This window comes from Danio rerio, chromosome 7 (genome assembly GCF_052040795.2).
Source record: "Danio rerio strain M-AB ecotype USA chromosome 7, GRCz13ab, whole genome shotgun sequence".
In the NCBI taxonomy this organism is placed as follows: domain Eukaryota; kingdom Metazoa; phylum Chordata; class Actinopteri; order Cypriniformes; family Danionidae; genus Danio; species Danio rerio.
The window spans coordinates 56,023,247-56,031,285 of NC_141027.1; positions in this window are offsets into that span (position 1 = coordinate 56,023,247).

An 8,039-nucleotide genomic window follows, 5' to 3' on the forward strand; every position below is an offset into this window, starting at 1 on the left:
ACACACACACACACACACACACGCACACACACATTTTACTCTGAGGACAGAAGTGAAAGGGGATGTGCACACAGATGCACCGGCTGTCACTGCCAAACTCACACAGATGGTGGCCAGCAGAGTGGATATGAGAGTAGTGTGCATGTGTGTGCAGTTTAGTTTAGCCATGAGTTACAGGTGGAAATTTTGTAACAGAGTTGTAACTATATCTATATTTAACTCTATTTTTATTTCCCCATGACCACACAATTTTTTAGGGACTTTCCTCTTGCTCAATTGTGTCTCAGATTTATTTATTTTTTTTATCCGAGCAACATTACTGCACATGAATGAGGCAACAAAGCTTTTTTATATTAATGTGTATAAAATTAAATATAATTTGACCAATGATGAATTTGAGAATTTGAATTCATCTAACATGTAGTGCAGGAGTTTTCAAATGTCAAAATATGAAATGGTTTTAATAAGAGAAATTCAAGAAAGAGCTTATTCAAGAACCCAAAAAGAATATGACACATAATCAAAGAACTCACGTCTTTTTTTTTTTTTCATTATTATAAACTTGTTAAATGAGTTCATTCTCTAACCCCAGTTTGGTAAATCCAGTTGTAATCTAGTGTTATAACACTATATATGTTGATAAAAATATACATTATAATAATGTAATTCAATAGACTTGACAAACTACAATTTCCATGAAGTAACTGTTATCAGGATGGTCTCAAAACAAATTGTGGTTTTCATTGTGGCTGTTGCAAACTAGGTGAGCTATTAATTCAATAAAGTGGCATTTAAAAGAGATCAAACTGTGTAAACCACAGGTATTATTTATTTTACTCCTATGTGCATCATAATATGGACCCATATAAGTAAACACACCTTGTTAGTCTACAGTGGATCTCCCCATGTAACTCTGGCCATTTATAAATACCAAATACCAATTCATAAGTAGAGATGCAAGAATAACATGTTCAAATGCCATCTTAAGGGTTATCATACACTGTAAACCCTAATAAGTTGAGACTACTCAAATGATTTAAGGAAGGTGATTGCCTCAGTTCGTTTGAGTAATGGGAAAATCTACAACAAATTTCGACTAATTTGTTGACCAAATGTGGTTCCTTCATTGAATGAACTTAAATGTTTAATTACAGATAACTTAAAAAAAGTTAATAGACTAAACTTCCAATTCTTTCAGTTTTTATATTCTTTACTTACCTACTTACTTCCAGGGCCGTTTTTTTAAATTTTATATATATATATATATATATATATATATATATATATATATATATATATATATATATATATATATATATATATATATATATATATCGAAGCTGATATTTAGCCACAGTATGTTGGTGTTTCGTAACATCAAATTTTTCTGAGGTGGGTCATTAACCCAACACTCAACCCCCAACCTGGAGGACCAGGACATACACTATGATAATTTAGCTTACCCAATTCAACTATACCGCATGTCTTTAGACTTGTGGGGAAAACCGGAGCATGCGGAGGAAACCCACACCAACACATGGAGAACAGGCAAACTCCACACAGAAATTCCTACTGACCCAGTGGGGACTCGAACCAGCAATCTTCTTGCTTTGAGGCGACTGCTCACTGCACCACCTTGTTGCCTTTGCGTGTCTAACAATTAAGAAAAAATTTATATAAGCATTGAAATATCTACTTACTAATAGAACTTTTCTCTTTCGTCAGATGGCTTCAGGTTGTGCCTCTGTCCTGCTGCACTTCAGCAAAATTCAGCATCACAAGCAAAATGTGTGTCATGAAACATATATCAACAATCAGTGCAGTTGTCAAGGCAGAATTTCAAGCGCAACCAATCATTTTAAGTAGAGACAAAAAGCTGTTTAAATGATGTTTTTAAACAAATTTCGGGAGGAGCATGCGCAGAAGTTTCAGTATCGAATACGTCATTGACAATTATCCCATCATCAAATCAGTTTCTGAGCAACGCCTATATATACCAAAGCTGTCTTACCTGCAGCATCTCACGACTTCAGGATCTCACGACTTCAGCATTGGCACATCCAATCGCTGTAGCCTCGTCCAAACAGCAAATTTCCATGAGGATGACACGGCTCCTCTTGCAAACTCCAAGCCGACGTCCAGCGCATCAACACTCGGCAGAGCATATCAACAGAGTCCGCGGTCTTAACTTAGGCCCGCCACGCCGCCGCTCTTTCAGACACCGGCAACAAACCTGAGCCGCTCCCCAGTTGGAAACCACCGGCCCAGATCAAGCGAGTGCCAGGCCACCGCTCTACAGGCGAAGCGCCACCATCGGCCAATTCGCCATGACAGCGTGAGCACGTCTCCGCTACGGGCTTATCCACCCCCCACGCAAGGAACATTTCCACTTAGTAGCGCCCGCAATAGCTGCTCTCGGCGCCCCAAATTTAGGAAAAACAAGCCAGTCCGCTCGTGAGTGTGACGTCACGCGAAGCGGCTTCCGGGTCCAAGCGCTCTATTCAACTGCATGGGGAGACCCATGAAATGGTAATTATAACGTTTACAAAGCGATTTATTACTTTCGAAAATCATGATCACAATATATATGTCTATGCCTCATACATGATGCAAGTGATTAATTATAAATTGTTAAAATGTTTGGTATTTGTTATGCAGCAAGCCCAAAAATGGTTGTGTACAACATGACTCTGTATAAAACCAACTTATCGTGTAATATGTTTAAAATTGATCATAAACAAATAATTTCTTAACTTACTGCATGGGGAGACTCATGAAATGTTACAAAGCAAATTATTACTTTCGAAATCATTATCACAACGGGGTATATGCCAAAGCATGCTAATAGGACTCTTAATTTCCCAGTAACCTGGGCTAAGCACTTCGGGCGAATTGAATGCCAATGCAAGCCAGTGAGTTTAAGGTCTGTTTTCTTTAAAATGAGCGATTTCCACTAGCTGAGTGATATCGCCATATCTTTATAATATGAGCATTTATGTGACCCCAGTATGTTTAATGGAGCTTATGCGTTAGCCTGCCGATTCTGACGACCGCGTGCGAGTAAACAGCTTCTGTCTAATTTTACGCTTGAGCAACCAAATAAATGCTAAAGTTAATTTAACTGAATGTATTTTAATGACATTATAACATCGACGCTGTATAAGGAACTGTACAAATGGAGAAAGTTCACAATAACAGGTCACTGGAAGTGTATCAGCATGGGAAAAGCAGTAGTTCGGCATATACCCTATACATACGTCCACACCTTATATCTGACGGGCAGAAAGTGATAAAAATTTATAAATTGCTTATTGTTTTTTGGTAATTGTTATGCAGCAAGCAATGCTTGTGTACACTGATTTTGTATAAAATTAACTTTATTGTATAAAATTAACTTTATTGTGTGATGAGGATTTAAAGTGATCATAAACGAAGAAATTTCTCAACTCAAATGAGTGGCGGCTTGGACCCGGAAACAGTATTACTTGCGTCACCAATAGGTCACCACTTAACAAGCGGAGTCTTCCTTCATGCCGCTTGCAGATTAACCAGGTTTGTTCAGGCCCTGATGCAAGTTCCAGCGTGAGGCTGCCTCCACTGATGTCACCAACGCCGGCAGCCCCTTCTCTCTTCTCTTTTCCTTCCACCTGTGATTCTAGGGTCATCAGTAGCGCGAGCATGCCTCCGCAAACGGCTCTAATCCCCAACTTTCTGTCGGGCCCCGATGTAAGTGCCAGCGTGAGGCTGCCTCCGCTGACGTCACTTACGCCGGCAGTCCCTCTTCTCTTTCCCTCCCACCTGTGATTCTAGGGTCATCAGTAGCGTGAGCACGCCTCCGCGAATGGCTCTAGTCCTTAAATTTCTGTCAGACCCCGACGTAAGTGCCAGCGTGAGGCCGCCTCCGCTGACGTCACTTACGCCGGCAGCCCTTCTTCTCTTTTCCTCCCACCTGTGATTCTAGGGTCATCAATAGCGTGAGCACGCCTCCGCAAACAGCTCTAATCCCCAACTTTCTGTCGGGCCCCGACGTAAGTGCCAGCGTGAGGCTGCCTCCGCTGACGTCACTTACGCCGGTAGTCCCTCTTCTCTTTCCCTCCCACCTGTGATTCTAGGGTCATAAGTAGCGTGAGCATGCCTCCGCAAATGGCTCTAGTCCCTAATTTTCTGTCAGACCCCGACGTAAGTGCCAGCGTGAGGCTGCCTCCGCTGACGTCACTAACGCCGGCAGCCCCTCTTCTCTTTTCCTCCCACCTGTGATCCTGGGCCACGTATAGACTATATTCCTTAGATCCATCGTCTAGGTACTTAACATGTATAAACTTAAGTACGTTATTAACGTTTACATAGACAACACGCGTCTATAAAATAAATTGCTTAATTAAATAAATTTGATAAGTAATTCTGGAGTAATAATAACACCAAGCTGATAAGCAACTTCAGCTCAGAAATCATCCAGAATCCCATTACTAGCTTACCCCATCTATTTTCACTGCGATTTCAAGTCGCAATTGCACTCAGTATAAACCATGGAACTCCATTCAAAACTTCAGGTACTGCTCAACGCTCCTTGCACTACCTTAAGTTCCTTTAATCCTATCAATTAAGTTTTCCACAGAAATTAAACCTAAAAGTCAGTGTAAATGCGCTATCGTCGCCCCCTTTTTTACCATTTCAACCTCTAAACCTTTCCTAACCCTGGTCATTAACCCCTTCAAGGAGTTCTATTATAAGGTTGCTGCTGCACAGCGACCGATCTCATTGGGGATGCACACCCTATTACGTACTACTGCAAGCACAGTGGCTGCTTCCACTCTAGGCACACGCCTTATTATGCTCCACTGCAAGCGCAGTGACTGCTCCTATGGTAGACGTACACATCATTATCATGCACCACTGCTAACGCAGTGACCGCTCTCACTGGAGACGCACACCTTATTTATCATGTGCCACCGCAAGTGCAGTGACAGCTACCACTAGAGACGTACACCTCATCAAGCATCACTGCTAGTCCAGCGACCGCTCCCACCGGGGAAGCCCACCTTATTATTATGCACCACTACAAGTGTAGTAACCGCTCCTACTGGAGACGTACACTTTATTATGCACCACTGCAAGTGCAGTGACCGCTCCTACGGGAGACACACACTTGATTATACACTACTGCTAGTGCAATGACCACTCCTACGGGAGACGCATATCTTATTATGCACCACCGCTAATGCAGTGACCGCTCCTATGGGAGACGTACACCTTATAATTATGCATCACCGCAAGTGCAGTGACCGCTCCTATGGGAGACGTGCAAGCGATGTGACTGCTCCTACGGGAGACGCACACCTTATAATTATGCAGCGACTGCTCCTGTGGGTGATGTACACCTTATTACACACTGCCGCTAGGGCAGCGACCACTCATACCCCATACAGGAGACATACACCTTATTATCATGCACCACTGTTAGTACAGTGACCGCTCCTACGGGAGACGTACACCTCTTAATTATGCACCATTGCAAATGCAGTGACCGCTCTCACGGGAGACGCACATCTTATAATTATGCACCACTGCATGCGCAGTGACTGCTCCTACGGGAGACGTACACCTTATTACAAACTGCCTCTAGGGCAGTGATCACTCATACCTCATTCAGGAGACACACACCTTACTGTTATGCACCACTGTTAGTACAGTAACCGCTCCTACGGGAGACGTACACCTTATAATTATGCACCACTGCAAGCGCAGTGACTGCTCCTACGGGAGACGTACACCTCATAACTATGCACCACTGCAAGTGCAGTGACTGCTCCTACGGGAGACGTACACCTTATAATTATGCACCACTGCAAGCGCAGTGACTGCTCCTACGGGAGATGTACACCTTATTACACACTGCCTCTAGGGCAGTGACCACTCATACCCCATACAGGAGACACACACCTTATTATCATGCACCACTGTTAGTACAGTGACCGCTCCTACGGGAGACGTACACCTCATAATTATGCACCACTGCAAATGCAGTGACTGCTCCTACGGGAGACGCACATCTTATAATTATGCACCACTGCAAGCGCAGCGACTGCTCCTACAGGAGACATACACCTTATTACACACTGCCTCTAGGGCAGTAACCACTCATACCTCATACAGGAGACACACACCTTACTATTATGCACCACTGTTAGTACAGTGTCCGCTCCTACAGGAGACGTACACCTTATAATAATGCACCACTGCAAGCGCAGTGACTGCTCCTACGGGAGACGTACACCTTACGCAGCACTGCAAGCGCAGTAACCACTCCTATGAGAGACTCATACCTCATCATACACCACTGTCAGCACAGTGACAGCTATTACGGGGATGCATACTTTAACACACAACATTGCTAATGCAGTGACCACTCCCATGGAAGACGCCCGTCTACTGTGGGAGCAAACACTCTTGCAAGAGACATTCATCATGCACCACTATCAACACAGCAACTACTTCCTCACGAAACACATACCTTATAACTCAACAGCACCCCTCCAAATTTTTAAGATCAGCAAATTTTTTGGGGGCTTGCACATTGTCCGGCTGCTGTCCTGTAATAAATAGCATTTTTTGGGGAGCGCTCTGGGGCCGGGCTAGATACTTCGCTCGAATCCCAACTCCTCTTTGTTTCCTTATAAGGGAATAACTCGAGTTGGGGTGTCTCCTCGAGCTCAGAGCCCTCCCCCCGGACAGCACGCCAAATACGCTTTATACTTAAACGAATGCAAGTGTGAACTCGTGAAATGGTGTTTTTAAACAAATTTCGGGAGGAGCATGCGCAGAAGTTTCAGTATCGAATACGTCATTGACAATTATCCCATCATCAAATCAGTTTCTGAGCAACGCCTATATATACCGAAGCTGTCTTACCTGCAGCATCTCACGACTTCAGCATCCCTCCACCACCCCGTCACCTCACCTCTTGCATTTCATTCCCGGGGGGAGCGCTCTGGGGCCGGGCTAGATACTTCGCTCGAATCCCAACTCCTCTTTGTTTCCTTATAATTGGAATAACTCGAGTTGGGGTGTCTCCTCGAGCTCAGAGCCCTCCCCCCAGACAGCACGCCAAATACGCTTTATACTTAAACGAATGCAAGTGTGAACTCGTGAAAGAAATTTAAATGTTACGTTCAGAGAACTTAAAATATTAATGAAAAGTTTTTTGCCGCCTGATGAGTAAGTTAAACACACGTGTGTAGGTTTTCATGCCAAAACTTGGTATTTGAAGCAATGTTCTATTAACTTAATGTCTTTATTAATGACAACATCAGTGTTTACAGTGTATGCTATACCTTTGCCACATTTCATATCTGTTTGCTTTTGCGAGTCCATTCAATGTTAACACATTACAAATATCTGATTAATACACATGGGAAATGAGGAATTAAACTAGAAACAGATAATTTAAATATTTCAAAGGAAATGATAGTACATATGCAAGCAATCTAAAGGACATGTAAATACAGACTTAAAGAAACAAATACAAACTGAAAGTCGGGGGTAATATCAATATAATAATCACTGAATCTATGTAATCACTGTCTATGATGTATTATTAGTATTAATATATTTACAGAAGACTAAAACATGTACATTTGCTGTCATTTGATCTCTCTGTTTTTGTTTGAAAAATTAATCTGGGATTTCTTACTTAATGTTTTAACCTAATATGTAGTGCTTGTTGTACAATAACATTGCCTTGAACAATGATGACTTAAATATAAGAGATGTAAAGAATTATTACAATGGTAGAGGTAATGGCTCCTCTGGAAGCTGAATGGGCCAGATGTGTGTTTGCACCTGTGCTGTTGTAATTGTGTTTCCCTCACCTTGCACATTTTACCATGTTAACACACATATACATAGCAGTTTTTTAACTCCAAATCTTGATGTCATATGCTTTGCATTTCTTCATGGAAAAGACATAACTTTTTTTTTACAAATGTATAACTTATAATTTCAATAAATCAGAATACTTAAAACTGTTATTAGTATAAATT